A 22,466-nucleotide genomic window follows, 5' to 3' on the forward strand; every position below is an offset into this window, starting at 1 on the left:
TTGTTTTCCATTTTTTTTAGGTGTCTCCATATCTTTGCATCACTCTGTATTTCGTGCCTCTCACAATGCTTTGCGGATATAGTTTGTATGGTCAGTAGACATTGATCTGCAGTAGGAATCTACAATACTGTGATATGGTCAGTTGGACTGAGATTGAATTCTATGTATACATGTGAATAGGTCGTAGCTTTAATTTACATTGAGTATGCATTTAATAATGTGAAATAAAGATTATGCTTTAAACATCAAGGCACTGAGGAGCGCCAGGACCTCCAAAGGACGATTCTATTCAGCAATATTCTGGCCCTGGACTACCTAGGAGTTTAATATTATAGGATCAAAAAAGAGAGTCATCAGAGCAGCTTCCTGCTGGCTTCTCCTCACCCAGATTGGCTATATTGCAAGGCCACTCCAACACATCTGTCCAAAGCTATCAACCAGTTAACAGTTTTGCCCAAATGATGCTTTGGCTAGGAGAAAAGAACTGTACAGTTTTGCCTGAGCACTGTTCATATGGGGGTGGGGTACTATTCTACCATCTCTGTCTCTGCCTAGAAAGGGACTAGAGATGTGACTTTGGTCTTGTTTGAAAGCCAAGACCAGAACTGTAGTGGTAGCTGCATTCTAGACAGAAATGTAGCAGACTTTTTGGCATAAAGAATAGCCTTGACCTTGAAGGTGTTCTTTGCCTGGACCTGGGATGACACTGGTCTGTTTTTTTTTTTTTTTGAGAACCTATTAAGTACCAGGGGCTTGAACAAGGAAATGTGAAATAAGTTAGGGATTCATTTGGAGGGAGGGAGTCTCAACCTTTAACAAGCAGAATTGATTCTTTCAATCACCTCAAACGGACCCAAAAAACATGGACCACATTTGTAAGAGGGTATCTTCAACCTAATATTCTTTGAGGACAGCCAGACCTTATCCCCTGGTGAAAAATTGGGAGACGACCTTTGTTTGGAGTCGGCAAACCTCTTCATGGCTGCCACCGAACTTTCAAGATTTGCCTTGGTTTCTTGCCATATCCTGGAAAAATTCTCCACCGAGGATGCAGCCGCAGGAACATTAAAGAAGATAGAGACGGGGGGCGTGGCCTGGACGGAGCCGATGGCAGACGTGCACTAAACTGCTCCATTACCAATATCAGCTGCAAGCAACACAAAGCTAGCAGAGACCGCTAAAACCCACTCAAACAGACAGGGGAAGTTTACCCGAAGCTGACAATGTCCAGGAGAAGAGCGGTGAAGACCGGACCAAAGCGCCTGACAGATTTTTATCCAGCGCGCAGCCCGGAGGAAGAGAGAGACAAGATGGAGATGCCTGCACGTAGAGCGATTGGAGAACAGGAGAATGCAGCGGCGGCCCTGACGGAACCTCCAGAGGGAAACAACAGTAACCAAAACTTACCAAACATCCAGCGGCAGGTGCCTGCTCACTCTGGAGCCTCTGAACCTCCCTATTCACGATCCCCGGCCCTGCAAAAGAGCAGTTAGAAGGAAGGGAGACGGAGAGTGACAGGAGCGCTTCAGGGGAAGGAGGGGGGGCTGAGGGGATGCCGCCATCTTCCCCAACACAATGTATAATAAGCTCAGAAACGAGAAGCATAAGGTCTCCCAAGGGAAGCCCGGAGAAAAAACGCCCTAGAAGAGAGAATACCTCACCCCCCCCTTCAGCCTCTAATGAAACAGATTGATTAGAGGAAGAGGACACTGCCGACCCTCTATTAAACATCCAATGCTCCAATCAAACAGCCTCCGAATTCTTCATCCGAGACATGGTCATAGCCCTAAAAGGTTCAATAAAAAAAGATATATCCCAAATGAATAAAAAGATTAACAATTCTATTGAAGAACTAGAAGACAGAGTAGACCACCTAGAAAATAAAACAGGAGAGATCACTAGCTCACATAACGAACGTATTGATGCTCACTACAAACTAGAAGAAGAATTTGAATCCCTAAAGAACAAAATGGCGGATCTGGAAGACCGCAACCGTCGCAACATTATAAAATTCAGAGGATTCCTCGAAACGGTCAAATCTGATCAACTAAATAAATACGCCCAAGATCTCATAAGGGCCTTCCTGCCAGACTCAATAACCAATGACTGCATATTAGACAGAATACACAGGCTCTCTAAGCCGAAAGGTGTACCCGAAAGTGCTCCCAGAGACGTCATAGCAAGAGTACACTTTTACCACATCAAAGAAAACCTGATGAGAGCAGCCAGAGGTCTGAGGGACCTCCCTCCACCATTCGAAAATATCAAGCTCTACTCCGATTTCTCTCAGACTACTATGGCCGCGCACAGAAAGCTTTCCCCCATAACAACAACTCTGAGAGAGAACAATATTCTCTATAGATGGGGCTTCCCCACCAAACTTTTCATTAATAGAGAAGGCACCATCACCACCATAAACACTCAAGAAGAAGGATTCAAGATCCTACAAAAATGGAACATCCCCGTGTCCAAAGCCTACAATCCCAACCATATCTCCAAGGACTGGTCACGGAAACAACCAAACAGAAACAACAAGGGAAGTGCCCCCAACCGCTAAGCGTTCCCGACCAAGACCCTAACTATGTTTATCTAGATCTTGTGCTAAAAGGAATAAAGCTCAGAACATCGGCTGATCTACGAAGTACCCCAACCAAGACCTTATTCCAAGGACTCAAACCCAATAATTGGAAAGGTGCTTTTCTGTTATCTTATTATCAACGGTCAAAACACAGCTCAGGTAAAGTTCCCTACCTTGAGTATGAAGATCGCATTTGTTTTCACCCTAACCCCTACTCCTCCTTCCCCACCCCCAATTGGATCACACTCGCAAACACCTGGATCAACGCTTTCACCAACCGGATCAAAAAAAGAAATCGGCTCTTCACTAACCTATAAACAAGGACAGCCTGCTTAAGCTCTTTCACCTAGGACCCACACATGGATCTAAAACTAGTTTCCCTCAACGTTAAGGGACTGAACTCTCCTTACAAGAGATCTACTATGTGGAAGGAGGCTATCTCGTCGGAGGCAGATATATTCTGCGCCCAAGAAACCCACCTACTGTCAGGACAGTGTCCGGGATATGGGGGTCCCTGAGATATCCCGCAACCCCTGTCCCTGCCTACTTGCCCCCCTGGGCTAACCCCCAGGGCGACAACTGGGCGACGGTCCCTACCCTCACTAGGGAAGCGGGACACGGGAGACAAACAGACACTGAGACAAACAACGGTAGAATGGTCAGACAATCCGGGTAGGCAACAAGAGGGTACGCAGTACAGAGGGGTCAGGCAAAACGTAGTCAAGTCCAAAAGCAGGTGTCAGAAAAGCCGAGGTCACAAGAGCAGTCAGGATAAACGCGGGTGCAGCTGGAGAACCAAACTAACACTGGCAACGCCTGACAGGAAAACACACATATTTAAATGCTGTCAGTGCTCCCGCCCCAGAAGCTGATTGGGGCGGGGAGCCTGACAGCAGCAGGGCTAATCAGGGAGGTGCTGGGGGCACGCCCCCAGTCTTGCAGCACAGACCGTTACTAGGGAAGCCAGCCTGGTAGTCAAGTGACTAGAAGCACCAGCTGCCTCCCTAGCAACCCGGCGGCGACCAGTCTTACAGCGGCCCGGGGAGATCACCAGAACCGGGGCTCCCCTACGCCGCACTCCTGTAGCCCGGGTGGCAGGACCGGTGGTGCGGGCACGGCGGCCCCGAGAGTTGCAGGTTCTGACAGTACCCCCCCTTCTACGGGGGGACACCGGACCCCCATGGCCCGGTGCGGGCTTAAGCGGGAAAGCCCTGTGGAATGACTGGACTAGGCGTGGCGCATGAACGTCCCTGGCAGGGACCCACGTCCTATCCTCAGGGCCAAATCCTCTCCAGTGGACCAGGTACTGCAGCCCACCTCTAACCCGTCGGGCATCCACAAGCCTTTCTACTTCATACTCCAGTTCCCCCTGTACCAGAGAGGGAGGAGGCGGGTTCTGGGTGGGGAGAACTGGAGTCACATACTTCTTAAGCAAGTTCTTGTGAAAAACCTTGTGGACCTTCCAGGGGTCAGGAAGTGCCAACTTATATGACACCGGGTTGATAACCTGAGAAACCGTAAATGGGCCAATGAACCGAGGAGCAAGTTTCAGGGAGGGAACCTTAAGTCTCAGATTCTTGGATGATAATAAAACCTGCTCCCCGACCACAAAAGGTGCAGAGATAGTACGTCTTTTATTTGCGTATTTACGCAGTTTCTCTTGGGAACCCTGAAGGTTCTTACGAACCTGGGCCCAAACTGTGCACAGTTCTTCAGCGGATATGTCAGCGGCCGGATTGTTCGAGACAAAAGGAGTAGAAAGCGAGAACCGGGGATGAAACCCATAGTTACAAAAAAAAGGTGACAGTTGGGTCGACGAGTTACCATGATTGTTAATAGCAAATTCGGCGAGAGGTAAGTAGTTGGCCCACTGATACTGGTTATCAGAGACAAACAGTCGCAGATACTGGATAAGTTCTTGATTCATCCGTTCCGTTTGTCCGTTACTCTCGGGATGGAAAGCGGAGGAAAAGGACAAATTAACGTTTAGATTTTTACAGAAGGCTCGCCAGAAGCGAGCGACGAACTGAACCCCTCTATCTGACACAATATCCTCGGGGATCCCATGTAACCGAACAATCTCCTTGATGAACATCTCAGACAAAAGTTTGGCGTTAGGCAACTTGCCAAGCGGAACAAAATGAGACATTTTAGAGAAACGGTCAACTATTACCCAAATGACCGTATTCCCCAGCGAGGATGGCAGATCAGTAATAAAATCCATGGACAAATGGGACCATGGCCTGGACGGAATGGGCAAGGGCAGAAGAGGCCCCTCAGGACGTCTCCTGAGATTCTTCCCCCTTGCGCAAACCGGGCACGCGGACACAAATACCCGTACATCCTTGGCCATGTGCGGCCACCAATAGAGTCTGGCCGCTAACTCCAGAGTACCCCTGATGCCGGGGTGTCCAGCTAGGACTGAAGCATGTGTCTCCTCTAACACTTTCAATCTCAGTGACAACGGGACAAATAATTTACCTTCCGGAAGGGCTTCAGGAGCCGATTGTTGAGCGGCGTGAATGAGAGGTGAAAGGTCGGAGGAGACAGCAGCGAGGACCACCCCAGGGGAGAGAATGCTCTCAGGCTCCGGCTCGGAAGGTTCCGGAGAACCAAAACTCCTAGACAGGGCATCAGCCTTGACATTCTTAGAACCGGGTCTATAGGTAACCACAAAATTGAACCGAGAGAAAAACAAGGCCCAGCGGGCTTGCCGAGCATTTAACCTCTTAGCGGAATCTAGATAGGTGAGGTTTTTATGGTCTGTGAGTACCGTGATCTGGTGATGGGCTCCTTCCAAAAAATGCCTCCACTCTTCGAAAGCCCACTTAATCGCCAGCAATTCCCGGTTGCCTATATCATAGTTCCGTTCGGTGGAAGAAAACTTCCTAGAAAAATAGGCACACGGTCTAAGGTTGGTGAGAGTGGAGGGACCTTGGGACAGTACCGCTCCCACACCAAACTCAGAGGCATCTACCTCCACCACAAAAGGGCTGGACAGATCCGGTTGTACTAGGACAGGTGCAGAAGAGAACGCCGCCTTTAGGGTATCGAAGGCCCTCAGAGCCTCAGAAGACCAGGTCCTCACATCTGCCCCCTTTCTGGTGAGGTCCGTTAGAGGTTTAGCCACCACGGAGAAGTCTTTAATGAATTTGCGATAGTAGTTGGCGAAGCCGAGGAAGCGTTGAAGGGCTTTCAACGACCCTGGCTGGGCCCACTCCGTGATGGCCTTCACCTTTTCAGGATCCATCTGGAAGTCGCATGGCGTGATGATATACCCCAAAAATGATATCTTTTGTACCCCGAAGACACATTTCTCGAGTTTAGCAAACAGCTTGTTATGTCTGAGTCGAGCTAGCACAGTCTGAACGTGAGTATGGTGACTCGGCAAGTCGGAGGAAAAAATCAAAATGTCGTCTAGATATACAACCACGAACACCCCCATGATATCCTGAAACACTGAGTTCATGTACCCCTGAAAAATGGCGGGGGCGTTACACAATCCAAAAGGCATAACTAGGTATTCAAAATGCCCGAGGGGCGTATTGAAGGCGGTTTTCCACTCATCCCCTTCCCGAATGCGGATGAGGTTGTATGCTCCCCTGAGATCAAGTTTAGAAAACCATCGGGCACCAGCGACCTGGTTGAGGAGGTCAGGAATGAGTGGAAGAGCATACTGGTTTCGGACTGTGATTTTATTTAGCTCTCTATAGTCAATACAGGGCCGGAGACCCCCATCCTTCTTCTCAACGAAGAAAAACCCGGCACCCACCGGGGATTCTGAGGGCCGGATGTGCCCCTTGGCCAGACTGTCGTGGATGTAGTCCCTCATGGATTCTCTCTCTGGGACCGTAACGTTATAAATGCGGCCCTTAGGAAGTTTGGCCCCAGGAATCAAGTCTATTTTACAGTCCCATTCCCTATGAGGGGGCAGAGCTTCAGATAATTGTTTGGAGAACACGTCAGAAAACTCGGAGAGGTATTCTGGTAGGGGGCTCCCCTCGCAGGTGGAGATTCCCACCTTCACCGCACAAAGGTGGTTGACACAGCGGGGACCCCACTTTACCAGTTCCAACGTGTCCCAATTTACTACCGGGTTGTGCTCCCGGAGCCAGGGGAGGCCTAGGACGACGTCCACAGACAAATCTCTCATCACTAGAAAGGTGCAGGTTTCCACGTGTAAGGCTCCTATCGTAAACCTTACTTCAGGGGTAACCAGATTAACCACCCCTGCTTGCAATGGAGTGGAGTCCACTCCTGAAACCAGAATCGGAGTCTCTAAACGTAACAAAACTCCGGACAGTTGAGCAACGAAATTAAAGTTAACGAAATTAGCCGCAGCCCCAGAATCAACAAAGGCTTGCCCAGTACGGTGGAAAGCCTGAAATTCTAGGGTGCAAGGCACTAACATCTTGGACAACACAGGGAGTACCTTGGCTCCTAGACAGTCCCCCCGACAACTGCCTAGGAGCGGGAGTTCTTCCTGCCGTGGCTTCTTAGCGCAGGTAGCAATGCGGTGACCCGGCTCCCCACAGTAGAAGCAGAGGTTCTTCTTCAGGCGGTGTTCCCGTCGTTGCTTGGGGGTCATGGCTCCCAGCTCCATGGCCTCGGTGGTGGGAGGGTAAAAGGTCGGGTCAGTCGAAGAAGTAGACGTGGGGAGTGGGGTGGTCCGAGCGGCGTGTCTGGCCCTCAAACGTCGGTCGGCTCGAATAGCCAGCGACATGGCTTGCTCCAGCGTTCTAGGCTCTGGGTGGGCCACAAGTAGGTCCTTGAGACCCTCAGACAGGCCGGTCAAAAATAAGTCTTTTAGGGCGGCATCGTTCCACCGGGATTCCGTACAATGTTGACGAAATTGGGAACAGTAGTCCTCCGCCATCTTACAACCCTGGCGCAGGGCCAGAAGTTTGGAGACTGCGTAGCCCGCCCGGTCGGGTTCGTCATAAATTTGACCCAGGGCGGAAAAAAAGGCGTCAAGGGATAGTCGGGCTGGAGAGCCAGCTGGTAGCGAGAAAGCCCAATTTTGGGGGTCTCCCCTCAGGCGGGTAATTACGATTCCCACTTTCTGGTATTCAGTACCAGAGGAGTGGGGGCGGAGATCAAAGTAGAGCTTGCAGCTCTCCCTAAATGCAAAAAACTGATCTCTCTCTCCGGAGAAGCAATCCGGAAGCGTGGCTCGAGGTTCTGACATTGTTCCTGGAGCGGACGAGGGCTGCATGGGGCCTGCAGCTGCCACTTGTTCCCGTGGCTGCAAGCGGGCGGTTAGGTCCTGGGCAAGGGTCGTAAGGACCTGGACCTGGTTCGCTACAGCCGCCACGGCCTCCATCGAGGGGCTCAAAGTCGCCGGGCGGATGCAAGGGTCTGACCTTCGTTCGGCCAGTGTTACTGTCAGGACAGTGTCCGGGATATGGGGGTCCCTGAGATATCCCGCAACCCCTGTCCCTGCCTACTTGCCCCCCTGGGCTAACCCCCAGGGCGACAACTGGGCGACGGTCCCTACCCTCACTAGGGAAGCGGGACACGGGAGACAAACAGACACTGAGACAAACAACGGTAGAATGGTCAGACAATCCGGGTAGGCAACAAGAGGGTACGCAGTACAGAGGGGTCAGGCAAAACGTAGTCAAGTCCAAAAGCAGGTGTCAGAAAAGCCGAGGTCACAAGAGCAGTCAGGATAAACGCGGGTGCAGCTGGAGAACCAAACTAACACTGGCAACGCCTGACAGGAAAACACACATATTTAAATGCTGTCAGTGCTCCCGCCCCAGAAGCTGATTGGGGCGGGGAGCCTGACAGCAGCAGGGCTAATCAGGGAGGTGCTGGGGGCACGCCCCCAGTCTTGCAGCACAGACCGTTACTAGGGAAGCCAGCCTGGTAGTCAAGTGACTAGAAGCACCAGCTGCCTCCCTAGCAACCCGGCGGCGACCAGTCTTACAGCGGCCCGGGGAGATCACCAGAACCGGGGCTCCCCTACGCCGCACTCCTGTAGCCCGGGTGGCAGGACCGGTGGTGCGGGCACGGCGGCCCCGAGAGTTGCAGGTTCTGACACCTACCTAACCATAATACACCAAAGATGTCTCACCCCAAGTTCCCAAGACTTTTTATGGCCATCTCTTCCAAAAAAAATCAGGGGTCCTGATCGCAGTTAGAGAAACTGTAAACTTCCAGCTGGTGGAGGAAATAGGAGTTGCGGATGGTAGATTCTTAATCCTAATTTGTAAATTTGATGATCTCCTTGTCACCCTGGTCAATATCTATGTCCCAAATTCTCGACAACTAAAATTTTTGAACGGAGTGACAAGGAAAGTAAAGAGGGTGCAACAAGGTTAATTATATGTGGGGATTTCAATGCTATTGCAGACGAAACCTTAGACTCCAGCAACACAAAAAGAAGTAATGGGTCAAATCTGACTTCCTGGTTACATAATACCGAGCTTTTTGATGCATTTAGGGCCCTGAATGTAAACTCCAGGGAATACACCTTCTACTCATTTAGACATAGGTCATTCTCAAGAATCGACATTTTTCTTCTGGATTTTCAAATTCTTAATAGAGCACAAGAAGCAAAAATAGGGGTCACTTAATGGTCTGACCATGCCCTGATCCCATTAAAACTAAAATTAGGCCCCAAAGACTACGCTTCAACAACTGGAGAAACAACACCTTCCTAATGAAGATCCCGAAACACCAAAAGAAAATTAATGACACAATAACAGACTATTTTCACATCAACGATACCCCAAAAACATGTCGATTCACCCTCTGGAATGCTCACAAACCAGTTGTGAGGGGTGCAATGATACAACAGGGCTCTATCTATAAAAGGGAAAAAATTGGCCTACTCAATAAGACACTAGAGGAACTGAAAACACTGGAGAAATCCATGAGATCCAACCCCTCGCTATCCATATCCAACGAACTCCAACAACCAGACTAAAATTCTGCAACATTATGATTGACGAACATTAAAAAAAATCTAAAATCTATAAAAACAACTTATTACACCGCTAACAATAAAGGAACTAAATGGATGGCCAATAAAGTAAAAAAAAAAAATTAAAGCAAAGATACCCTTCATAATTGATCCTCTAGCAAAAAAACAAAATAATTAACCCTCTAGGTATAGCTGAAGAATTCAGGAAATTCTATGAGGCATTATATAATCTCAAGAAGGACCCATCTGTGGTCCAACCAACAGAAACGGCTATAAATAGTTTCCTATCCTCCATACAGCTCCCTAAACTGTCAGATTAACAAATAGATAAATTAAACTCTCCCATCTCCTCTCAAGAAATACTCCAAACCATCAACAAAGCTAAAAATGACAAAGCACCAGATCCGGATGGTTTTTCGTACGAATATTATAAAATATACAAAGAGCACCTAATCCCCAATATGAAAAATCTATTCAATAAAGCCATGAAAGAGGGCTCACTACCGCCCGAAATGCTTCAGGCAAATATAGTCACAATCCCCAAACCAGGCAAGGAACCCACGTCCCCCGCAAATTTTAGACCCATATCACTGCTAAACAATGATACAAAAATGTATGCAAAAATTCTCTCCTTGAGATTACTAGAGGTGATTCCAGATCTGGTCCACAGTGACCAAGTCGGCTTTGTAAAGGGCAGACAAGCATCAGATGCAACAAGACGTTTGCTGGGGGTTGTGAATGGAGCCGAGGACTCTCGAATACCTTCTCTGCTCCTTACCCTGGACGCGGAGAAGGCATTCGACAGAATACACTGGGGCTACACCTTTTCAGTGCTTGATAAAATGGGATTTAAGGGAAACATCATGCAAGCCATTCAAGCCTTATACAGGTCACCCTCAGCACGAGTCCTCACCAACGGAGTTATCTCCAAATCCTTTGATATCACCAACGGGACGAGGCAGGGGTGCCCCATGTCACCCTCACTTAATTTATACTCACAATGGAACCGCTAGCTGAAGCAATACGAATTCACACTGAAATCAGGGGTATACCCTTGGCAAGCAGACAACATAAAATCGGCTTATTCGCAGACAATATTGTACTCATGCTTTCCACCCCTCTAAGTTCACTCAGGATAACCTTGAAACTCTTGACTAGAGATGAGCAAACCTACTCGTTTCGAGTAATTACTCGATCGAGCGGCGCGATTTTCGAGTACTTCAGTACTCGGGTGGAAAGATTCGGGTGGCGCCGGGGGGCGGGGGGAGGCGTAACGGAGCAGGGGTAGCAGCGGGGAACTGGGGGGAGCCCTCTCTCTCTCCTTCTTCCCCCCTCCCACTCCCCGTTGCAACCCCCCATTCACCCACGGTACCCCCTGAATCTTTTCGCCCAAATACAGAAGTACTCGAAAATCGCGGTACTCGGGCGGAAAAGGGGGCGTGGCCGAGTAGGCTCGCTCATCTCTACTCTTGACCCAATTTGGGACGATCTCCTTTTATAAAGTAAACCCAACCAAGTCTAAAATTTTACCATTTAATTTACAACCTGATCTCAGAGAGTTGATAAAACAAGAATTCCCATTTGATTGGGATCCTGCCGGCATCCAATATCTGGGAACTACAATTAATTTACCACTAAATAACATTATGGACCAAAATCTATCCCTACTAACGGAAAGTATCCAATGTGATTTAAATAACTTCAACAAGGCAGAACTTTCCTGGCTGGGAAGGATTGTTATTTATAAGATGATGATCCTCCCAAAATTTTTATATATCTTTAGAACACTAGCTCTCAAATCCAACCCTAAACTACTTAAAACCTTACAAAAACAACTAATGACATTCATATGGAATAATAAAAGACCTAGAGTAGCAGCTGCCATACTGTACAAGCCCAGAAGGTTGGAAGGTCTGGGTGTTCCCAACCTAACTGCCTATTATGAAGCTAACACTATCGCCCAACTGAGGCCCTGGGGGGTCTTCTATAAAGGAGTAAGCTGGCGCACAATTGAGCAAAGCTCTCTAGGCAATAAATCCCTTAGATACCTCCTACTAACCACAAGCACTAATGCAGACTTTGACCCTATAAAAAACCCAATAGTTCAAAACGCCATCCACACATGGAAACACATTCTTCGTATCACAAAGGATTTCTCCCCCAGAACGGAGATTCCCCTCCCAATAGAGACGATCGAGTTCCAAATAAAAAATCTTAATACAAAAAAATTGGAAAAACAAAGGTATTACATTGTTCTCTGATTTGGCGATAGGAAACATAATAAAACCCTTCAACATTCTGCAAGAGGAATATGGTCTTCAAAGTGGAGACTTTCTTTTTTACTCCCAAATTAAAAGTAGGTGGCATACCATAATAACAAGTAAAACCTCCCTACCCTCCTCACTAGCTAAATAGCTTTTCAATCCCTCATCCTGCAAACTCCCTCTGAAGGATATTTGCGAACTTATTTGCAACGGAGGCAAATCCACACAAAGTCCTCAGAAAAAAGCACATATTCTCAATTGGGAAAAAGAACTGGGAGATTCTCACTCAACATCTAAATGGACCATAGCGTATAAATGGGCAAACCAAGCATCGGCGTGCGCCTCCCTGGTAGAGGTCCATTATAAAACGCTAACCCGCTGGTATAGATCCCCAGTGAGATTAGCAGACTTCTTCCCAGGATCTTCAGATAGATGTTGGTGAGGTTGTGGGAAAAGGGGTTACCTTCTCCACATATTTTGGGGTTGTCCCCACATTAACTCCACGTGGCTTGAGTTTTTCAACCTTATAAAAAATATAACTGGAGTGGAGATTCCCCCGTCACCGGAATTAGCAATACTATTACTAGGCATAGAAAACATTCCTCAAAAATTTAAAAAGATGGTAGCTCACGGTCTTTTGACCATAAAACTATTGATAACTAGGAACTGGAAGTCTCTAAACTCCCCTTCCCTGTCAGACATAACCCAGCAAATTTCAGAACAAATAGCGATGGAAAAGATCTTCGCCTTCAGACAAGACAGAGTCACCAGATTCAAAGAGGAATGGACCCCATGGATAAAGCACTTTCAAGTAGACCATGCTAACATTAGATTAGACCCCTAGAAGAAGAATTTAAGAATGTACCATGTCCTAGAATTAAAGTGCAACATATTACGATGTAGCACTGATGTTGATCCAATAAATATATTAATGAACAGATCCCTCTCCTCCCCACCCCCCATCTCCCATGCCCCCCCCCCACACCCACCCTAACCAACCCTCCCTCCCCTCTACGCCACTCTACTACCCCCTCCCCTTTTGCTATCCTCTATAGTTAAGACATCTTGAAATGTTACCAGTTAATACGCTTTGTATTCAAGTGCATTTAGTTGTTGGCAATACACCTTTATATGCAATGTTTATGAAAAACTTGTATGCATATTCATGTTATGTAAACTCTCAGCAATTTTTCAATAAAAAATTAATGAACAGTAAAGATTATAGAGACGGGCAGAGGATTCATGGGTTGCTGGGCATAGACAATAAAAATGGAGAGGCCTTGGTAGAGTCGCTGACGTACTGATTGTAGGAATACTCTGCCCATTGCAGAAGGCCTATTGCACCACTTAGCGGGAGGTCTCCCTGGCCTGTTCTCTCCTTCCTGCTGTGTCCTGGCAGAGGACCTGCCGGGAGTAACCAGGGATTGGCTCCCTCTGTGGTGGCAGCGTCCCCACTAACCCTGTTGTAACGTCAAATACTAAACACCGTTACGTGGAATGACAGGTATGAGGAGGGTTGTAGTTGGCAGTTTGTGATGCCACCATTCCACTGGCATTCATGCACAGCAGATTAAGCCCTTAGTGATGGCCCCATCGGGAAGCTACGTCCTCAGTAAGTGGGCTTTAATCCTAGAGGATGTAGTTTTATGGACTGAGGACGTGACAGCTCCATGCTGTCGGTGCCCGCAGGTAGCCGACAGCATGGAGCTGTCATCCCAGCATGTGGGCAGTCACCCCCGGCATGGCGATCGACGCTATCCAATGGATAGCGCCGATTGCAATAAAGTAAATAAAAGTGCGTAAAAAGTTAGATATTCAGCTGCCCTGATGGATCGGATCTATCAGGGCAGCTCAAAATACTCACCCGGCTTGTCCGCGGTGTCCCCCGAAGATCGGGTCCTCCCAGACCCGCCGCCGGCCTTCTGCGCATGCGCGCCAGACGATGACGTCAGGCGCATGCGCAGAATCCCGGGAGCCCCAGGCAAATTTAAAATCTCCTGGCTCCCGGCTCCTGAAGGTAGCCAGGAACCAGGAGGTGTTACCGGGGACCGCTCACAGCGGTCCCCAGGCCCGCGATCGCCTATATCCATTGGATAGCGGCGATCGTGAAAAAGTTCCAAAAGTAAATAAAAAAGTGTCAGTTTCACCTCCCCTCATGGATCGGATCCATGAGAGGAGGTGAAGCTACTCACCTAAGTCCTCCATGATGTCCCGATGTCCCGGGACCCGAAGTCCCAGTCTGCGCATGCGCGCCCGATGTCAATCATCAGGCTCGTGCACAGAGGGGTTCGAGCCCCGGAAAATTTAAAATCCCTCTGCTTCTGGCTGCCATGTGTAGCCAGGAGCAGATAGATTATACCGGGGACATGATCACTGTTACCCAATGGATAACAGTGATCATGTAAAGTAAAAAAAAGTGTAAAAAGTAAAAAAAAAAAAAGTGTAAAAAGTAAAAAAAAAAGTGTAAAAGTAAAAAAAAGGTTAAAAAAGTAATAAAAAGTTAAAAAAAGCTTACGTTTCATCTCCCCCCACGGATCATATCCGTGAGGAAGGATGAAATGACGTACCTAAGGCCCGCGGATTTATCCCCGGACCTTACCCCAGCTTCTGCGCACGTGCCCGTCGCCACAATGGCAGGTGCAGCGCAAAAGCTGTGGATTGCCAGGATAATTTAAAATCTCCCTGCTCCTGGCTACAAAATTTAGCCGAAAGCCTGGAGATTTCACGGGGGGGCGCGGTGAGCCCCGGATAATGGCGATCACGTAAAAGTAAAAAAAAAGGTGAAGTTTCATCTCTAGAGATGAGCGAACGTGTTCTTCCGAGCTTGATATTCGTGCGAATATTAGGGTGTTCGGGATGTTCGTTATTCGTAACGAACACCATGCGGTGTTCTGGTTACTTTCACTTCCTTCCCTGAGACATTAGCGCGCTTTTTTTGGCCAATTGAAAGACAGGGAAGGCATTACAACTTCCCCCTGTGACGTTCAAGCCCTATACCACCCCCCTGCTGTGAGTGGCTGGGAAGATCAGGTGTCACCCGAACATAAAAGTCGGCCCCTCCCGCGGTTCGGCTCAGATGCCGTGTGAGTTAGTGAGGGACAGTGCTGTTTGTACCGGAGCTACTGTAGGGAAAGAATTGGTAGTTAGTGTAGGCTTCAAGACCCCCCAAAGGTCCTTATTAGGGCCACTGATAGCTGTGTGTTGGCTGCTGTTAGCAGTGCCATTTTTTTTTTTCTCAAAATCGGCTCTGCAGAGCGTTGCACCCGGCATTAGGGACAGAAGTGCTGCATAGGCAGGGAGAGTGTTAGGAGTGAGTGTAGCCTTCAAGAACCTCAACGGTCCTTTCTAGGGCCATATTTATCCGTGTGCAGTACTGTCCAGGCTGCTGTTAGCTGTGCTGCATTTTTTTTTGCTTCTCAAAATCGCCTCTGCAGAGCATTCCACCCTCCATTGATACTGCAGGGAAAGAATTGTATAGGCAGGGCCACAACACAGTTATTATTCATTGAATATACGCAGTGCTGCCTTTTGGTGCAAAAAAAAGGAAAATAATTCTATTTGTCCTGCCTCTGTCCGTACTAACGCCGGTGGACACGTGTCGGCTGCGTGTGCAACCTGTAAAAATCATACGCACCCAGCTACGATTTACTCCTGGCTTCGCCATTTGCTTTCCTTAATTGGGAAAAAAAATACCAGCTCTGCCACAGTTAATAACTCTGCTACCCTCACGTTCTGTGACACATTAGCAGGAAAACAGCACAGTTATTAAACTTCTCATGTTCATTGAATATACGCAGTGCTGCCTTTTGGTGCAAAAAAAAGGAAAATAATTCTATTTGTCCTGCCTCTGTCCGTACTAACGCCGGTGGACACGTGTCGGCTGTGTGTGCAACCTGTAAAAATCATACGCACCCAGCTACGTTTTACTCCTGGCTTCGCCATTTGCTTTCCTTAATTGGGAAAAAAAATACCTGCTCTGCCACAGTTCATAACTCTGCTACCCTCACGTTCTGTGACACATTAGCAGGAAAACAGCACAGTTATTAAACTTCTCATGTTCATAGAATATACGCAGTGCTGCCTTTTGGTGCAAAAAAAAGGAAAATAATTCTATTTGTCCTGCCTCTGTCCGTACTAACGCCGGTGGACACGTGTCGGCTGCGTGTGCAACCTGTAAAAATCATACGCACCCAGCTACGTTTTACTCCTGGCTTCGCCATTTGCTTTCCTTAATTGGGAAAAAAAATACCTGCTCTGCCACAGTTAATAACTCTGCTACCCTCACGTTCTGTGACACATTAGCAGGAAAACAGCACAGTTATTAAACTTCTCATGTTCATTGAATATACGCAGTGCTGCCTTTTGGTGCAAAAAAAAGGAAAATAATTCTATTTGTCCTGCTTCTGTCCGTACTAACGCCGGTGGACACGTGTCGGCTGCGTGTGCAACCTGTAAAAATCATACGCACCCAGCTACGTTTTACTCCTGGCTTCGCCATTTGCTTTCCTTAATTGGGAAAAAAAATACCTGCTCTGCCACAGTTCATAACTCTGCTACCCTCACGTTCTGTGACACATTAGCAGGAAAACAGCACAGTTATTAAACTTCTCATGTTCATAGAATATACGCAGTGCTGCCTTTTGGTGCAAAAAAAAAGGAAAATAATTCTATTTGTCCTGCCTCTGTTCGTACTAACGCCGGTGGACACGTGTCGGCTGCGTGTGCAACCTGTAAAAATCATACGCACCCAGCTACGTTTTACTCCTGGCTTCGCCATTTGCTTTCCTTAATTGGGAAAAAAATACCTGCTCTGCCACAGTTAATAACTCTGCTACCCTCACGTTCTGTGACACATTAGCAGGAAAACAGCACAGTTATTAAACTTCTCATGTTCATTGAATATACGCAGTGCTGCCTTTTGGTGCAAAAAAAAGGAAAATAATTCTATTTGTCCTGCCTCTGTCCGTACTAACGCCGGTGGACACGTGTCGGCTGTGTGTGCAACCTGTAAAAATCATACGCACCCAGCTACGTTTTACTCCTGGCTTCGCCATTTGCTTTCCTTAATTGGGAAAAAAAATACCTGCTCTGCCACAGTTCATAACTCTGCTACCCTCACGTTCTGTGACACATTAGCAGGAAAACAGCACAGTTATTAAACTTCTCATGTTCATAGAATATACGCAGTGCTGCCTTTTGGTGCAAAAAAAAGGAAAATAATTCTATTTGTCCTGCCTCTGTCCGTACTAACGCCGGTGGACACGTGTCGGCTGCGTGTGCAACCTGTAAAAATCATACGCACCCAGCTACGTTTTACTCCTGGCTTCGCCATTTGCTTTCCTTAATTGGGAAAAAAAATACCTGCTCTGCCACAGTTAATAACTCTGCTACCCTCACGTTCTGTGACACATTAGCAGGAAAACAGCACAGTTATTAAACTTCTCATGTTCATTGAATATACGCAGTGCTGCCTTTTGGTGCAAAAAAAAGGAAAATAATTCTATTTGTCCTGCTTCTGTCCGTACTAACGCCGGTGGACACGTGTCGGCTGCGTGTGCAACCTGTAAAAATCATACGCACCCAGCTACGTTTTACTCCTGGCTTCGCCATTTGCTTTCCTTAATTGGGAAAAAAAATACCTGCTCTGCCACAGTTCATAACTCTGCTACCCTCACGTTCTGTGACACATTAGCAGGAAAACAGCACAGTTATTAAACTTCTCATGTTCATAGAATATACGCAGTGCTGCCTTTTGGTGCAAAAAAAAAGGAAAATAATTCTATTTGTCCTGCCTCTGTTCGTACTAACGCCGGTGGACACGTGTCGGCTGCGTGTGCAACCTGTAAAAATCATACGCACCCAGCTACGTTTTACTCCTGGCTTCGCCATTTGCTTTCCTTAATTGGGAAAAAAATACCTGCTCTGCCACAGTTAATAACTCTGCTACCCTCACGTTCTGTGACACATTAGCAGGAAAACAGCACAGTTATTAAACTTCTCATGTTCATTGAATATACGCAGTGCTGCCTTTTGGTGCAAAAAAAAGGAAAATAATTCTATTTGTCCTGCCTCTGTCCGTACTAACGCCGGTGGACACGTGTCGGCTGCGTGTGCAACCTGTAAAAATCATACGCACCCAGCTACGTTTTACTCCTGGCTTCGCCATTTGCTTTCCTTAATTGGGAAAAAAAATACCTGCTCTGCCACAGTTCATAACTCTGCTACCCTCACGTTCTGTGACACATTAGCAGGAAAACAGCACAGTTATTAAACTTCTCATGTTCATAGAATATACGCAGTGCTGCCTTTTGGTGCAAAAAAAAGGAAAATAATTCTATTTGTCCTGCCTCTGTCCGTACTAATGCCGGTGGACACGTGTCGGCTGCGTGTGCAACCTGTAAAAATCATACGCACCCAGCTACGTTTTACTCCTGGCTTCGCCATTTGCTTTCCTTAATTGGGAAAAAAAATACCTGCTCTGCCACAGTTCATAACTCTGCTACCCTCACGTTCTGTGACACATTAGCAGGAAAACAGCACAGTTATTAAACTTAGATTATTCATTCACTAGAGGCAGTGGGGCCTTTCGTTTTCAAAAAAGGGAAAAAATTATATTTGGCCTGCAGTCTTGCGCCAATTTATTAGCTGCCTGTGAAATCAAATCACTGGTAATACAGCATGCTGAGGGGTAGGGGTAGGCCTAGAGGACGTGGACGTGGCCGAGGACGCGGAGGGCCAAGTCAGGGTGTGGGCACAGGCCAAGCTCCTGATCCAGGTGTGACGCAGCCGACTGCTGCGCGATTAGGAGAGAGGCACGTTTCTGGTGTCCCCACATTCATCGCCCAATTAATGGGTCCACGCGGGAGACGGTTATTAGAAAATGAGCAGTGTGAGCAGGTCCTGTCCTGGATGGCAGAAAGTGCTTCGAGCAACCTATCGTCTACCCGCAGTTCTGCGCCGTCCACTGCTGCCAATCCGAATCCTCTGTCTGCTGCTCCTCCTTCCTCCCAGCCTCCTCACTCCACTACAATAACACCTGCTCAGGAGCGGGAACACTCCCAGGAACTGTTCTCGGGCCCCTGCTTAGATTGGGCAGCAGCGGTTCCTCTCCCACCAGAGGAGTTTATCGTCACTGATGCCCAACCATTCGAAAGTTCCCGGGGTCCGGGGGAAGAGGCTAGGGACTTCCGCCAACTGTCTCAACAACTTTCTGTGGGTGAGGAGGACGATGACGATCAGACACAGTTGTCTTGCAGTGAGGTAGTAGTAAGGGCAGTAAGTCCGAGGGAGCAGCGCACAGAGGATTCGGAGGAAGAGCAGCAGGACGATGAGGTGACTGACCCCACCTGGTGTGCAACGCTTACTCAGGAGGACAGGTCTTCAGAGGGGGAGTCAAGGGCATCAGCAGGGCAGGTTGCAAGAGGCAGTGCGGTGGCCAGGGGTAGAGGCAGGGCCAGACCGAATAATCCACCAAGTGTTTCCCAAAGCGCCCCCTCGCGCCATGCCACCCTGCAGAGGCCGAGGTGCTCTAAGGTCTGGCAGTTTTTCACAGAGACGCCTGACGACCGACGAACAGTGGTGTGCAACCTTTGTCGCACAAAGCTCAGCCGGGGAGCCAACACCAACAGCCTCACCACCACCACCATGCGCAGACATATGATGGCCAAGCACCCCGCAAGGTGGGACGAAGGCCGTTCAGCGCCTCCGGTTTGCACCCCTGCCTCTCCCCCTGTGCCCCAACCTGCCAATGAGATGCAACCCCCCTCTCAGGACACAGGCACTACCGTCTCCTGGCCTGCACCCACACCCTCACCTCCGCTGTCCTCGGCCCCATCCAGCAGTGTAGTTCAGCGCACCGTCCAGCCGTCGCTTGCGCAACTGTTGGAGCGCAAGCGCAAGTACGCCGCCACGCACCCGCACGCTCAAACGTTAACCGTCCGCATAGCAAAATTCATCAGCCTTGAGATGCTGCCGTATAGGGTTGTGGAAACGGAGTCCTTCAAAAGTATCATGGAGGCGGCGGCCCCGCGCTACTCAGTTCCCAGTCGCCACTACTTTTCCCGATGTGCCGTCCCAGCCCTGCACGACCACGTCTCCCGCAACATTGTACGCGCCCTCACCAACGCGGTTACTGCCACGGTCCACTTAACTACGGACACGTGGACAAGCACAGGCGGGCAGGGCCACTACATCTCCCTGACGGCACATTGGGTGAATTTAGTGGAGGCTGGGACAGAGTCAGAGCCTGGGACCGCTCATGTCCTACCCACCCCCAGAATTGCGGGCCCCAGCTCGGTGGTGGTATCTGCGGAGGTGTATGCTTCCTCCACTAAAGCACCCTCCTCCTCCTCCTCCTCCTCCTCCTCTGTCTCGCAATCAAGATGTGTTAGCAGCAGCATGTCGCCAGCAGTCGGTGTCGCGCGGTGTGGCAGCACAGCGGTGGGCAAGCGTCAGCAGGCCGTGCTGAAACTACTCAGCTTAGGCGATAAGAGGCACACGGCCCACGAACTGCTGCAGGGTCTGACACAGCAGACCGACCGCTGGCTTGCGCCGCTGAGCCTCCAACCGGGCATGGTCGTGTGTGACAACGGCCGTAACCTGGTGGCGGCTCGGCAGCTCGGCAGCCTCACGCACGTGCCATGCCTGGCCCACGTCTTTAATTTGGTGGTTCAGCGGTTTCTGAAAAGCTACCCACGCTTATCAGACCTGCTCGTAAAGGCGCGCCGGCTCTGCGCACATTTTCGCAAGTCCCACACGGACGCTGCCACCCTGCGCACCCTGCAACATCACTTTAAGCTGCCAGTGCACCGACTGCTGTGCGACGTGCCCACACGGTGGAACTCTACGCTCCACATGTTGGCCAGGCTCTATGAACAACGTAGAGCTATAGTCGAATACCAACTCCAACATGGGCGGCGCAGTGGGAGTCAGCCTCCTCAATTCCTTTCAGAAGAGTGGGCCTGGTTGGCAGACATCTGCCATGTCCTTGGTAATTTTGAGGAGTCTACCCAGGTGGTGAGCGGCGATGCTACAATCATTAGCGTCACCATTCCTCTGCTATGCATCTTGAGAAATTCCCTGCAAACCATAAAGGCAGCTGCTTTGCGCTCGGAAACGGGGGCGGGGGAAGACAGTATGCCGCTGGATAGTCAGGGCACCCTCCTGTCTATTTCTCAGCGCGTACAGGAGGAGGAGGAGGAGCATGAGGAGGATGAGGAGGAGGGGGAAGAGACAGCTTGGGCCGCTGCTGACGGTACACCGGCTGATTGCCTGTCATCCTTTCAGCGTGTATGGCCTGAGGAGGAGGAGGAGGAGGATCCTGAAAGTGATCTTCCTAGTGAAGACAGCCATGTGTTGCGTACAGGTACCCTGGCACACATGGCTGACTTCATGTTAGGATGCCTTTCTCGTGACCCTCGCGTTGCACGCATTCTGGCCACGACGGATTACTGGGTGTACACACTGCTCGATCCACGGTATAAGGATAACCTGCCCACTCTGATTCCCGAAGAGGAAAGGGGTTCGAGAGTGTTGCTATACCACAGGACCCTTGCGGACAAGCTGATGGTAAAATTCCCAGCCGACAGCGCTAGTGGCAGAAGGCGCAGTACCGAGGGCAAGGTAGCAGGGGATGTGCGTAGATCGAGCAGCATGTACATCCCAGGCAGTGCAACAGTCTTTAAGGGCCTGGCCAGCTTTATGGCTCCCCACCAAGACTGTGTCACCGCTCCCCAGTCACGGCTGAGTCGGCGGGAGCACTGTAAAAGGATGGTGAGGGAGTACGTAGCGGATCGCACGACCATCCTTGGTGACGCCTCCGCCCCCTACAACTACTGGGTGTCGAAGCTGGACACGTGGCCTGAACTAGCGCTGTATGCCCTGGAGGTGCTTGCTTGTCCTGCGGCTAGCGTCTTGTTGGAGAGGGTGTTTAGTGCGGCTGGGGGAATCATCACAGATAAGCGTAGCTGCTTGTCAACCGACAGTGCCGACAGGCTAACACTCATCAAGATGAACAAAGGCTGGATTTCGCCAGACTTCTGTTCTCCACCAGCGGACAGCAGCGATACGTAAGCAATACGTAGGCTGCACCCGCGGATGGAAGCTACGTTCTCTCTCACCATCCAAAACGGGGACATTTCTGCTTCATCAATCTGTGTCTAATATTCCTCCTCCTCCTCCTGCTCCTCCTCCTGAAACCTCACGTAATCACGCTGAACGGGCAATTTTTCTTAGGGCCACAAGGCTCACTCAAATAATTTTTCTGAACAATTTTTATAAGTTTCAATGCGCTTAAAAGCGTTGGAACTTTAACTTGAACCAATTTTTCGTTACACTGGGCTGCCTCCAGGCCTAGTTACCACTTAAGCCACATTAACCAAAGCGATTAATGGGTTTCACCTGCCCTCTTGGCTGGCCATGGCCAATTTTTGGGATGTACATTAGTACTGTTGATACAGCAATTTTTGTGGGCCCTCGCCTACAGTGTAATCAAATTAATTTTTAGCCCACCTGCATTACAGCTGACGTTACCTCAGCTGTGTTAGGCAATGCAATGGGATATTTTTATGTACCGCCGGTGGGTTCCAGGGAGCCACCCATGCTGTAGGTGCACACGGAGTTTTTAATACATCTGTCCACTTCTAAAGAACCCCAGTCTGACTGGGGCATGCAGTGTGGGCCGAAGCCCACCTGC

Source organism: Eleutherodactylus coqui, chromosome 5, assembly GCF_035609145.1.
Source record: "Eleutherodactylus coqui strain aEleCoq1 chromosome 5, aEleCoq1.hap1, whole genome shotgun sequence".
Taxonomy (NCBI): Eukaryota; Metazoa; Chordata; class Amphibia; order Anura; family Eleutherodactylidae; genus Eleutherodactylus; species Eleutherodactylus coqui.